Source organism: Lissotriton helveticus, chromosome 9 (genome assembly GCF_964261635.1).
Source record: "Lissotriton helveticus chromosome 9, aLisHel1.1, whole genome shotgun sequence".
NCBI lineage: Eukaryota > Metazoa > Chordata > Amphibia > Caudata > Salamandridae > Lissotriton > Lissotriton helveticus.
Window position 1 is genome coordinate 567,801,502 of NC_136070.1, and position 14,208 is coordinate 567,815,709.

The 14,208-nt window shown below is 44.5% G+C and overlaps 2 long non-coding RNA genes across 2 annotated transcripts in view; one reads left to right on the top strand and one right to left on the bottom strand.

Annotated features, from left to right (window-relative positions):
• LOC144782840 (uncharacterized) overlaps positions 1-1,712 on the bottom strand; it is a 200,217-nt gene extending 198,505 nt beyond the window's left edge. The window contains exon 1 of the long non-coding RNA XR_013601285.1: positions 1,608-1,712. This is a non-coding gene — a long non-coding RNA (uncharacterized LOC144782840). The remainder of the gene's footprint in view (positions 1-1,607) is intronic.
• Positions 1,713-1,916: 204 nt separating this feature from the next.
• On the top strand, positions 1,917-13,542 carry LOC144782841 (uncharacterized). Its single transcript, XR_013601286.1, has 2 exons — positions 1,917-2,269; positions 13,229-13,542. It is a non-coding gene; the product is annotated as an uncharacterized LOC144782841 (long non-coding RNA).
• The last annotated feature ends 666 nt before the right edge of the window (positions 13,543-14,208 follow it).

Below are 14,208 nucleotides of genomic sequence, written 5' to 3' on the forward strand. Positions count from 1 at the left end.
TTAGTTTTTTTTTTTAAGCATAAACAAGCGTATGCATACAAGCCAACAAACCAGATTCAAGCCGAAAATTCCTAATTTTTGAAGTCAGTATGCCTTTATTTACCTACCCCCCACCTAAAAGTGCCTCTGCTTCAATAGAAGTCAATGGGGAAAATACATACCACGATAATTTTTGAAAATCTTCCACTTTCCAGTACTAAAATGTTGGTATTGATGTATAGGCCCCACCAGTAGAAACAACCTGAAATAGAAACATAGTAGGAAATGTGCTCCAGCATACATGCCAAACCTCAAGGTTGGCTCCTCCGCTAAGACGGAGGAGCGTCACCCCACTGCCTTAAGGCCCGGCAAAAAAGGAAAAATAAAATGATAATAATGAGGTGTTATCATTTTATTTTTCTGTGCTGGTGCAGTTCGTGGGGCTAGACTGCGCAGGGGGAAGGAGTGGTGGCACCCTCCTAAGTGTGCATGAATGTTTGGCTGGCCTTCTGGGGCCTGTCAAACATTCATGCGAATTTCGCATGTCTCCATCCAGGCTGTATTACAGCCTGGGTGGAGAACATGCACAGGCTTCCTTTCCGCATCTGAACGCTGAATCACGGAGGTCAGACCAATCACAAAGCTGCATTGCAGCATTGTGATTGGCTCAGGGGAGCAAGGGTGCTTACCAATCACAATGCAGCATTGTGATTGGCTTAGGAGAGCCTAGCCTGCTTCTTCAACAGATGCCAGGATGAGGCCCTCCCGATTTAGGCGGGATACAACCGATTTCAAGGCTAGTCTCCGGGCTCCCAATTCCTGTGTGCAAAAACCTGCTTCTTTTGGAATTATTTCTTCTTCCATAATATGATATGCATTGTTATCATCTACTGTCTATAATTAATTAACATTATCCGTCACAGAGAACATCATGTTCACTTGAGAATATGTTTAGATGATTGTACCTTTATTATACTGTTCAATTGCATGTTTATGAAATTAAATTCAGTTCGAATTATCATAAAAGACGATTGTGAACAACTACATGGATAGCCATCTAATTATATTTTAGCTTTCTTATTAAATATATATTTTTGCCATTTTGAATAATAAACATATTAGTTTTCGTCTGTTTGTATTAGATTTATCATTTACTAGTTAGGATTTAGTCACTATTGTGCAGCCATATGCCCGCAACTCAGATGTAATAGTTCTTTCTGAAGATATTTTTGGAAGTTACATTAAATCCCGATTCAACAGGTTTCTGCCCACAGGAACTGGTCTTGTGTGTCTCGGAGTATGCACCCCAACCAGCTCCGCACACCAGTGCACACCATTTTTGTCACACTCTTTCGGCCTTGCTGTAGCACTTTCTCTGTGCTCCTAACAGGTAAGATTTTTTTTTTCTTCTTCTTTTATATTCGACCTTGCAGCAGCAAACTTGCAAGTCCCATACATGGCAATAGACCCGATTAAGGCCTCGACCTCAATAGAAGTTCGATTACAGAAATACATTCTAGGGATTCGTTTTTTTAAATCTCCCGTCTCTTTTTCTACAATGTTGGCATGTATGCTCTGAGGACGAAAGCAAGTTAAAATGGAAAACAGGTCAAGAAAAATCTGTACACCTCGTTTTAAAGGGTTTTACCCGAAGCCCGCGCAGAAAAGTCGCTTCTCTAGTAGTGCCGAAGTCGCCACAGTCAGCAGGCAGAGACTCCCGCCAAGTATGAAACGCTGACAAAACACCCACAATCGCCCTTCAACAAAAACTCAAAACAAGTACAGCCTATAAAAGACGCTGACTACAAACACAAACCCACATGCTCACGAACATTGGTTAACGATAAATGAATGGATTGTTGTATTAGACTAAGTTTGCGATAGACAACACTATCTAGCCATGGTTTGTGACATAAATACAGGTGGAAGAGAAGAAGGACAAGGGATGAGAAAAGTGAAGCTCAAAGACTCCGTAAAACGGCAACGATCCAAATACAGAGGGAATTGTAATTTGTCGATTGTTTTTCGAAAATCCAGTTGGCTCCTGCGATGTATGTATTCGCCATTTTACGGTGTTCGCCACACGTACATTGAATGGAAAACCAATCCATCATGGCGCAAGTTTGTTGGTAAATTAAAGGTTGCCATTCTGAAATGGCTGCCGTCATCAACCATGAATACAACGTCCACTGTTCCAACATGGACGCGTTCATGTGTCAAGAGTGAAAAGTCGGCATCATATGAAGGTCGCCATGGCTAGTCCGGTTGCGACTGAAGATGAGCCTCGCAGGTCGGCCCTTAGTAAATGTTGGAGCTGTCGATTGTTGGGAGCCGCAGGGCTGTATGGGGCAGCGGGGTACGTCTTCCAGGCGGCGCGCCGGACCATGGCGAAGGGGGCGGCCGTAGGACCAGGCACAGTCACGCAGATCGTGTTTAGTCTCTGTGAGTAGGAGCGGACTGTTAAGATGGGAAGGCGGGAGGATGGGGGGAACCGATCTCAACTTGATGGCTGTTATGAGGGCGAGACTCGATGTTCAAGAAGCCCCATTAAAGCGAACAGACAGAGAAACACTTTTTGGTGGCTGACCCAGGTGGTTTGCAAAGGGAGTGCTCCTATGGTAGTCTACGGAGTCATATTAATAAAAAAAAAACTAGAAGGCTTCTCCATCCACGTACCCAGGATGTTGAACCGCACCCCCATTCCATAGCATTTTGATTACTACATTTTCCAAGAACAGCCCGTGTAAAGAGATTGTGCAGACCCTTGTTTTAAAGGCTGATAAGCCTCCCCTGAAGTCTCAGTGCCTTATTGGTATTTACATTGTATTAAGCTCCAAGTAACATAGTATAGTCGGTTTCTTCCAGTGCTTGAGGTAGATTTACCATATGCAAATGAAAATAGTTGCAAAACACAAATTCGGGACCTGATTTTTGGAGATAAACTAGCGTCTGTTCAATTTTATCCTGACCTAGGTGTCTTTCTGTAATTTCATTATCCTATTGAGGTGTCGTTAATCAAAATCAACTTTAAAAGTTGAATCCATACACAACTTTTTCCATTTTCTCTCTGGCGGCTATGTAGTCGATAGAGCAGGTATATGTATATCTTTCCCTTATTAGACTAATTTTCAGCACTAATCCTACCACAGATATAATGTTACTACCATTGAAACTACTTTTTGTAAACCCATTTGTAATAAGTCAAGTTGCCAGCCTCTAACCCAATTGCATTTTTTGGGGGGGAAGATTATAGAACATATTTTCCCTTTTTAATGGACACTTACTATTAGACTGTATCAAGGTTAGAAAGAGGACCTATACTATTTTATATATCCCACACATTACCCCTATTGGCACAGATGGGTGAAACCCTTTGATACATTGGGCCCCTAGTATATGAATTGGCTGCTGTACGTACATTTTAAATTCTGTTGTGATAGTGCAATGAAACACGCTGAAGGTGATGGGAGGAGTGCTTGCAATTTGTCTAACCACTGGCAATTGCTCAGGGTCACATCCCAAACCATTGTTCTTTTGCTTACCATGCCACCTCAGTTTGGACCCAGCCACATGCAAATTAGTCTTGACCCTGCTCCTCATGAGAACAGTCCAGCCTGAACTGCCAGGCAAGGTCCTTCCTGGACTGGAACAACAAGCAACCCAGGAACAGCTTCGATCTAGTTATGGGCTCCTCAGTCGGCTAATGCTTCGTTCCAGTGAGTGGATGAAGAGGAAACAGACCTTGCACTGTCGGTGAGAAGGTTGAGTCAGCTTTGCTACTAACAACTTACACAGTCTCATGTGAATGAGAGTGGAGAGATTTGCTACTAACAACAAAGACACTCCCATACAGATGAGTGGAGAGAGTCTTCACCCCCAAAGCAGTATTGGCCATACCCCCAGAAAATAGGACAGCCATCCCTCCTATGATAGGAGGAAGACAACAGCCCTACCTCTTAGACAGTTGATGGAAAGAAGTTTGCTCAGTAAAGTTGAAGTGTCAGCCTCTCCAGCAATGCAGCATGCTAAGGTTTTTGTTGAACCTTTTCAGTGAGCTATAAACAAGCATGTTTCTTTAACATACATGATTATCTTTAATGTATTATGTAGCAACATATTTCGCCAGGCTGGAACAGTTTATGAAGAATGAAGTATCACAAAGACTTTGCATTCATTTGTATGTCTTAAAACATTATACAGGACTGTTTGCTGCTGGTGCATAAACGCCTGCCTTGTCTACACTGCGGGGAAATATGTGAGTCATGATTGGCTATGCAAGCCACTTTGGATACTGTTTGCAGATTCCCAACCAGACTGCTGACATCTGTGCCAATTTTCGCTACATCTTCACGTCCCCAGAAGATGTTTCATCTTACTTTTGTTACTTCAGTACCAGATCACAAGACTATTGGGGCTGGGGGTATCCCAAAATATACTGTCATAAATAGTGAAGGATGGCTTCTGCCCACTTCATAAGCTATGGAGAGAACACATGTATGTAGCAACTGACTGGAATACACAAGCCTTTTCATATGTACCCTTAGACGGTGTACATCCTAGCCCTCTTGTTAAAATCAAGCTCAGCCCATCACAAGTGAGGATTTCCTGTTTTCGCTACTGTGTGGCTGTATAATATGTGGTGTGTATGGAAACTGGTGTGTGATTGATGTCCTCTGGAAGGAGTCACCAAATGTAGCTTAATATGCAGAGTTCTTGCATTAGGGCTAGTTCATTCGGCTTCCATGGTATTTCCGACAACTGGAACTGTACCTCCGTCCTTGTAGGGGGTTGAACAGTGCCTTTATTCTGGGCTGAAAAAATAGCTCCAAGATCTGTCCACAAACAGACCCTGGACTAAATCAGTTTGGCTGCTTATACAGAGCTAGTCCAGTTCATCTCTGCTCGTGGTCTGGCCTGTGACTTCACTGTTCACATCCCATTGATCAGTTATTCACCTCTCCTTTAATGTAGTAATCCTTCGAAATTGATCCCAAAGAGACTTCCTGTCATGTTGTATAAGTAGCTTAAATTCTATGACTGATTCTCTCATGACCTAGTGATGGACTGGAAGTGTGCCCTTTAAGCAGGCTCTAAATCCTGCAACGCCTTTCCCTTTGTAGCTAACATGTAGTTACGGGTTTTGAGGCCCAGGAGAATACTGCTGTGGGCCAGGTCAGCCTGAAACATTAAGAGCATCCTCCCTTGACTTACAGGTCTTGAGTTATTGGAGACTCAGTGTAACAATAAAACTAATTTTGGTTCACCTGTTTGTTGCGGCTGCCTCCTATCAAGTGGATGCACTTGCCGAATCTGAAAATCTTGACTGCAAGCTATCAGGGCTAAGGTAAAGGTCACTAAAGCTTTGGAACTCTTGCCAGCTGTGAAGTAGCATATCAATGCTGGGTCCTCTTGATACTCCGAACACAGGCTGTGGACAGTTTCGTTACTAACTGTTTCTCTCCGCTGTCCAGTGGTCCCACATTATAGATACCAGAGGACCTATTGACTGGAGGTGGTGCTCAGTGCCCCGGTGCAAATCTCTCTTCTCCTTCTTTTTCGCATTTCAGGTTCCCTCATACACTTTTTAGGTCGAGCCTAAGCAAATGCGAAGCATTTACTGTCTGGCTCGAGAACTATTGTCACCCGTTTTTGGGAATGTGGACACCTGCTGGGCACGAGCGCAGATTTCACCTCGTGGGCGCGCACGGCGCTGTGCCCATCTCGTGCCTCACATTCTCGTGCGCAAACACACACACAGCCACACTCACGCATGCGCACATACACAGCCACACGCATACACAGGCACACACACACTGCATACACACACGCACCCCCCCTTAAACAGACACACGCGCACACAGACACACTCGAACACAGACACACGCGCGTACATCGTCCAGGCGCCTCCCTTCCCACTACTCCTAGCCCAACAGAACCCGTCCCCGGCTGACTTGCTCTGCAGCGGCCTCAATGCCGGAGCGAGTCTTAGAGGAGATAAAGTGAGCGGGCTCTGCGGCCGATGTTGCGGTGTTGCTGCGAAGGGAGCGCTGGGTGTTCACCATACTGCCGGCACGGGTTGCGCTAAATGCCGGGGCCTCTCACTGCCCGGGCTCTCTCAGCGCCATTCCTCTTTCTCTCGGGCTGCTGTCAAGCGGCGCTGCCACTGGGGGTCGCTACAGCCAGTACAGCGGGCCGGCCGTTACACTCTCTCTATTGGCAGAAGCAAAGGTTTCCGCAAACACAAAGGTTCAGCCACTAGACCAGAGACATAGAAGAGCGGACAACGCTGGCGATTGCATATGGAAGCAGCGGCCATCTTAACAACTCCGCTTTGATGCTGCTCGCGCGGTTGAAAATTTACAACTACTGAATTTGAAAAAAATAAACAGAGCCGGGATAGTTCGCTTTAAAATACTTTTTTTGTAACTCCCTACACATTGCGCTCTTCAAACGCATATCGTATTTTTTTAGTGTTTTAAAATACGCTTCTGATAGTCACATTGCTTATCAAACTAGAAAGAAACGTCCGCATTTTTGTTTGAGCGTTTTGCTCCAGGAAACGTCCTAAAATCGATGGTGTGAGGTACACTTAAAGATGGCTTCTTGACCTACGATCCGTCCCGAGCGATCCCTGCCATGTGTGTCCTCTTTTTGTGTTTTTGCTTGTCCGTGTTGTTGGGCGGGCTCATGTAAGCCGGTCGAGAGAAGAACAGCTGTGAGGCAAACTGGTTGCTGCCTGCTTAGGGTGGAGTTATCTTTGCATTCTAAGCTTTTTGCTGCAGGGCTGCTCGCCTGCTGTCATTCTTTACAGTGCACATGGCTGTCCTGCTGCATTTATCAATAGCCATCAATCTTCCAAAGTTTTCAGTGGGGCGACCTGCCCTTTCACTTACTTAGCTTCAACTTTGCATTGGAGCGGATGACTACTTCAAATGGCCACGGGCTAAAATCGGATTGTGGTATTTATTTGTTTTTATATAGCGCGGACTTTACCCGATGGTGTCAGAGCGCTTCACAATAGGAACAGAACTGATTCATGAGAACATTACAAGTGAACAAATTACAAAAGCAAACGTTACAGCAAACAAAATACAAGAGGTAGCAAACGGTGCATTACAGGAGGAAAAAGTGACGTGTGCAGGTTCCAAAAGCGTACAAAGTACAAGTAGAGGTAGAATACTGCAATAAGTGGAGGACACTCAAACACAAGAACAAACGTTACGTAGGCAATGGTGGCACTTGTGCAAGTATAGAAAGCAAACAAGTTGTAAGAGGTAGCAAACAGTGTGTTACAAGAGAAAAGTAACATGTGCAAACACAGGTAAAAGGGTAATACTGCAATAAATGGCAGACTCTCAAACCACAAGAACACACTGGGAAGGCACTTCCATAGTCATGGAGAATAGAAATTTTCTATACTAAAAGGTCTTGCTTCAGATAATAGAGAGGGCATGAATTAACTTTGGAAGTGTCTTTGAAGGAGGAGAACTTTGAGGTCAGTTTTGAAGGCCTGGGAGAAGGTGGTGAGCCGGAGCTGAGGCGGAAGTGAGTTCCAGATTCTCACTGCGTTGCCTGAAAAGGATTGGGCCATCGATCTTTCCTTCTTGAAAGTTGGAGGTTCAAGCAGTAGATTTTCCGCATTTTGTGATGGTCTAGAGCCTCCAGAGAGTTTCAGTTTATTCGCCAGGTAGCGAGGAGAGGAGGAGTGCAAGGCTTTGTGGGTAATGACCGGTATTTTAATGCAGTGCAGTTACTAAAATAAGAAAACTCACCTAAAGTCGGGTTTGTTTTCATCTTAACAGTACATACTTCAATTAGCAAATGTAAGAAGAAAACACTAACGTAATCTATAGCTACCCTAATGATCAATGCCAATTTACAAAGACAGAAAGTCTATTTAAAAAATAAAATAACGTTGACGATTTCATATATAGTTCTACTTGAGAATCACTGGGGAAAACAAAAAATAATTTGTAAAGCGCTAACAGCTGCCTAAATGGATGTCCCGGAGCTAAACCAACAGAGCAAGGTCCATAGTTCATTCAATATGGGCTATTGAGATACAACAACCATGCTTTTAGCCTTCTCCGAAACTGAAATTCACCATCTACCTCTCACAGGGATAAGGGAATGTTATTCCATAATTAGGGTGCCAGATAGGAAAAAGCTTTGCCTCCCATTCTACTCGGTCTGAAGGCGGGGAGCTGAAACAGCCCGGCTCTACCCGATCACCGATTTCTAATCGGTCTACAAGTCTGAAATCTGTCAAGTACGTAGGGCCAATCACATGACATATAGGTACAAAGTTCAAAGATATACATTGAATCCATTTATCCACAGGCAGACAATGTAGCTATTTAAGATGATTAGATATTGGTGAACAACTTTAAAATCAGACATGCTGCTTTCTGCACTACCTGCAGTTTATAAGAGCTTTAGGGGAAAATATAGAGACTATTGGCGTAATCAATATTAGGAGTGATTAAGTTGTGTATAATTGTTTTTCGCATTTCCAGAGGTAGGAGATCTAAAAAAAAAATGTTGGAGCCCGAAATAGAGCTAAACAGGTTCTTTGGGTGTTACAAAGTTTGCTTGCAGAAAGGCAACCTCTTATCAGACTTTACCCCCAAGTGTTTTTTTAGGTCTCGGCCTGCGAAAGACTGCGCACAAGCGCAGCCGAGCTGGCGAGATCTAATGAGGTAGAGTATTTTTCACTAGTGAGGTTAAACCCCGCCCCTATTTTCCATTGGCTGGCGTCACCGTTCATGCTAAACGATGGCCAGCCATTGGAGAAGAGGTCCCAGTGACGTTCTTCTTTCTCTTTTAGCCCCGTCCTTTTCAGAGTGGGTTCCTTGACTTACTGGTGGCCTAAAAGGTTTCTTATCTTCTTTATGGGGCGACAGATGGCCCCATAAAGAAGATAAGAAAACTTTTACGCCACCAGTAAGTCAACCCGAGCCCGTCTGAAAAGGACGGGGCTAAAAGAGAAAGAAGAACGTCACTGGGACCTCTTCTCCAATGGCTGGCCATCATTTAGCATGAACGGTGACGCCAGCCAATGGAAAAGAGGGGCGGGGCTTAACCTCACTATACTATACCAAAATGAAAGAAATAGAAAAACATCTATTTCTTTCATTTTAATATAATCGCGGCACCCGCGCTTTACTTTTAAAATGTTATAAGCAAAGTGAGGGTGACTATCTCAGGAGTGGGAGAGTACGGGCGGAACACCACCCCCTTCCCCTTTACCACCGTTGCACCCGCATGGCTGAGCCTGCACAGGAAGCAGTAGGGCTGCTCTGCTAAAAAATGGCCGCCCAAAAGAAGAGTATCATGGCCGATCTCCCTGCACGCTTTGTGCCCAGCTGTTTCCGCACCCCCGCAGAAGTTACAATTGGGCTTGCCCCCTGACCATGGTACATACAGGCCTGCAGTGAAAAAACATGGTTTTAACCGTGCTTTGACAGTTACTTCACTGTTGAAGTATGTACCTGTGTCGTGAAATACGAGAGGGTGTAATACAGCAATAAGGGAGGGACTGAGAGTGACGGGGGTGGGGCCCTCTGCTCCACCTGTCTCATGAAGGCACACCGATGGAGCCCTCTCCAACTGGATGTGACGCTTCACTGCCGCTCACACACAGGACAGCCATTATGAAAATGGGGTAACCCAAAAGGTACAGGACCTGGGTATAGTACGTTATACAAAAACAAGGGTCCAAGACCTCTATACTTTTTTGCTGAATTTATCAGTGTGTCATCATTGATTTAACTTAGTAAAAAGCAGTATAAATCAGCTCAAAAAACACAAATGCACATATTTACAAAGACCAAGGTGTGGGCATAGACTGGACAACAGTCGTAGGTTCAAGCAATCCTTTATTGAATTGCTACATAGTTGTATCTAGTCAATAGTAATTCATTAACATAACTTAAATGAGTACCAAAGTGGTTGCCCCACAAGAGCGTGCAACACAGCAAAGAGTGCAAAAAAGAGGGTTTGTGAGTAAGAGAGAAAAGAAATAATCAATAGAAAAGTGACAAAATGAACACTATAAACAATTTATTGCGTACAGCAGAGGGTCATTAATCACCCAACCTGTAAAACCTGACCACTAAATCAATCAAAACAAAAATCTCATACATTGTAAATGAATCAAGCACTACATTTTGCACAACAACGTAGAGAATATGGCTGGGGTCCAGGTTATATATATTTCAAGTGTCAACGTTTCGACTCGTCTTATTGCCATACGGAATCTTATGCCTGGGCCGTGCGAGTCTTCATCAGGACAGCAGCCACACAAGAGGGACAATGCCTGAAACAAGTGCAACCCCCCATCTGTAAAGAATGTGGCCTCACGTGTGCTAGCGCCGCCCCCACAGCAGCAGACAAGGGGCTGGAAAGAACCCCTCCTATCACCGCAGTGCCTGGACGCAAGCAGATGATGACAGGCGCTAGAACACGAACCCATCTGGACGGCATACCTGCAAGGCTTCCATCCTCCCGCCTTCAAAGAAACTCGAGGAAACGTGGCCAGCCTGTCGGCAACATCAGCCCTGCCGCAGACCTTCCAATGCGCCTAGAAGTACGGAGGACGCACGTGGCGCTTTAGAAATCCAGCTCTAAACACTATCATTAGGCTGCAGGGCGCCAGCTTTGGATACAAGGAGACCCCGGCAGAAACACGGGGTGCACCCCGGCTCTGTTTCCAATGAAGGGAAGGCATCCGGCGCTGCACAGCTGCCAGTCTAACATGCACGTGTGTGTGCCCTAATGAAGCATGGCGGGCTGCAGATTGCCTTTAATCCGTTCCTTGGCAGCCAGAGGCCGGGCCCGCCTCCCAAGGTGCAGGAGCCTGGCTCACAGGCAGCCCTCACCTTGATGCAGAGGCCGAAGGACGCGTGTCTGGAGCTGGGACTGGCTCTGGCAGCCCTGATGAGCGAGGGCAGATCCGGCCATATACATAATTAGCAGGAGACGGCCTCCCCCAAGCTCTCATTTCTTTCCCTAACTGGACCTCATCGCTCTCAGGGGATGCGACGCAGAACCACCATGTCAGCTCCTAAGCATCTCACTGCTTAGGACTCTGCTATTGTTTCATTTGTCGTGGCACGGGTGGGGGTAAATCAGTGGCCGGGCTTAATGCCCAAGATCCCCCCATGGAACACCGGGCACAACTCCTCGCAGAAAGGGTCCCCTAAAAACATCTAAACTGAACCCGCCAACAACAAAAACCCCATTACATTTCTTAATTGGTTAATGCTCCTTTATCCAGCCAAGTATTTGCAACCTTCGGGTCATTGGGTTAAATTTTGTGAGGTTTGACTTGGCCTTTCGTCGTTACTAGGTAGATGAAATGTGTATATGTATGTTCCAGCATGCCATCATGTATTTCAGTGACATGGAGTTACCTACAAGCCACATCTATCGGCTTCATAGATTTTCTGATATAGGTCATGACCAATCTATGGTCAAAGGTTCTTCATTCCCTTTTAAGCCAAGCACTCATTTACCAAAAGAAGTGTCCCCCCCCCGCACACCTCTTTGTGACATAATCTGCTAAAATGCTTTCAAATGTTGTCAGTGTGTGACAGGAAGGGCGGGCCTGGAAGTAGTGGGGCTTTTTTTAGGTCTCTGGCGGCCTCGTGAGGCAGGGTGTTTACCTCAGCACCCTGTGATGGACCCCCGGGCGCACGGTAGCAATTGAGCTGTCAGCGCCTCCACGGTGCCTCGGATGCTTCTTTACAAGTAATTTTTAAACTACATTGGCTCTTGGAATTATGCTCTGGGGCTCTGTGTATGTGTGTGTGTGGCTCTGTGTGTGGCTCTGTTTGTATGTGTGCGGCTCTGTGTGTGTGCGGCTCTGTGTGTGTGTGTGGCTCTGTGTGTGTGGCTCAGTGTGTGTGGCTATGTGTGTGTGTGTGGCTCTGTGAGTGTGTGTGACTGTGAGTGTGTGTGTGGCTCTGTGTGTGTGTGTGGCTCTGTGTGTGTGTGTGTGGCTCTGTGTGTGTGTGTGGCTCTGTGTGTGTGTGTGTGAATCTCTGTGTGTGTGTGGGTGCAAATGCAATAGGTCTCGCATTTGCAAGTTATTAAGCTATTGGCATTGTAAATGACAATGCCATTTATTTATCTGTTTTCAAAGCCAACACATAAATAACAATTTTGTCATTTACAATGCCAATAGCTCTAACTTTTGCAAAGGCGAGACCGTTGCATTGTAAATGCTTGTTTGTGATGTTTTTACTGTGTTAGCATGTGCCGAACATTGGCGCAGCACTGTCTAGTTACGTACTTGAACTCCTGAACGTAAAAAAAACTAGGACAATGGGTAGACTTCTCATACCCGTTTAGATATATTTTAGCCCCTTATGTGATGTCTGTATGATGGGCAAGTACATAGCAAATTGCACTTATAGTGAAACAAAGATGGACTATATTACCTAACGGCTAAAATAACATTTGAGGTTTATGTGAGCCACTGAAGGCGCTAGGACCTTCAGATATTCTTTTGGACTATCTAAAGTTAAACTGTCTTCCCATTTTAATTCCATAAAAATGACATTTTCTAAAGCTGTATCTCTAAATGCTCATTCATATTCTGGATTGTCATTAACGTATCTCAGTTTCACAACCACTTCCACCTCCAAGCATAATTCTCTGCTGCTCCCTCAAGCTACCATTGTAGCGTCAGGAGTGTTAAAGGGGTATTTTAGAAATGTAGTTGGACCAGAACAAAAGGAGACATGAAAAGAAACAAAAAATACGATGGAGAACGTTTTGAATAAAATAAATGACAACATTGGATTACTGACCTAAAACTTGAATATTATTTGTTTTTAAATGTAAAACTTGTATACGTCAATATGTTGAAAAGATGTGCCCTCATGGGAAAGGTGCAAGTTATGTTGCAGGCAAACAAATAGGGTCCAATCAGTTTCACGGATAAAGCAATACATATTTGGACGTCATTAGTGTTGTTAATATGTTGGTTACCACCAGTCTGTCAGTTAAAACCTCCACTTGTCAAAGAGCAATATTTTTTTCCCTATTTCTACTATGACCCGAGTTTAGACCCCTAGTCTCCCCCCCCCCCCCCCCTCTTGATCTTCCCTTGGTAACAGCCTGCTGCACTGGGACCCTGTTTCGGCCCTAAGTACAAGAAAGAAAGACAGATCGGTTACAAGCACTTTTTCTAATTTTCATGCGCTCTCCATGTCACTAATCTGTCATCCTTCTCTCCCTTCAGGTCTCTTTTCTGTTGGGACGAATCTCCTACTTGATCCTGTTGGAAACATGAAGCCAAAAGGCTGACCAAGGACCTTGTCTCAGCTCTCAGAAAGTGGAAAGATTATCTCAACACAATCCTTCCTCTGACTATTGTGAAAATGTCCAACACAAAATGAATGTTCTTCAACAAGGTTTCTGTATCCTGGAAAAGCCCGGCCCGGTCAATTTAGAAGGACAGCTTATGCCTGAAAATTGTTTCTTTATTCTCTCCACTGTGCGTACCATAACTATGTTTATTTGGATTGGAATCCATAAAACCAAGTTCGGACAAGCCTTGTTGGGTGTCTTGTGTTTTCATCACTAAAGGTGCAGAGAATCTTGTAGGAGTGGAGCAGCAACCTACTTTTACATTGCACATAGATGAAAAAATCCACCTGGATAATTCACTCACCTCATATAGAATAAACTCCCAATCCCACGTATAAATCATTAATGTCATGGATTAGTTCGACAGTACATACCTTTGCATGTCCCCTACCAGAAAGTACATTATTTCACAAGTGACATACCAAAGCAGGCTCAAGCAGGCCACATCTCAATCCCTGTAATGCTACAATACTTGACCATCACATCACCTTAATCCTAAAAAAATGATGACACCTTTGTTTTTAAAGACGTTTTGCTTGGTGGTGGTAATGGCACACGCAGTAAATACAGATAACCGCAGTGTGTTTGGTATTACCGCCCTAATCTGAATTGTTCATAGGTTATATTGCTGAGTTTGCGTTCAGATCTTGATTTCCGTGTAATAACAAATGTATAAAGGCCAGCGCAAGCTAATGTGAGTATAGACTATTGCGTTATAACCCCACAAACATGAGGCACCAGATGCATTTTTTCCTGGCAAAGGGGGAAAAGAGCAAAGTACAATTTTGCATGTGGCGCTGAAACATCCTAGCACTATTCTAGTTATGTTTTCTTATTTGCTTACTACCTGGA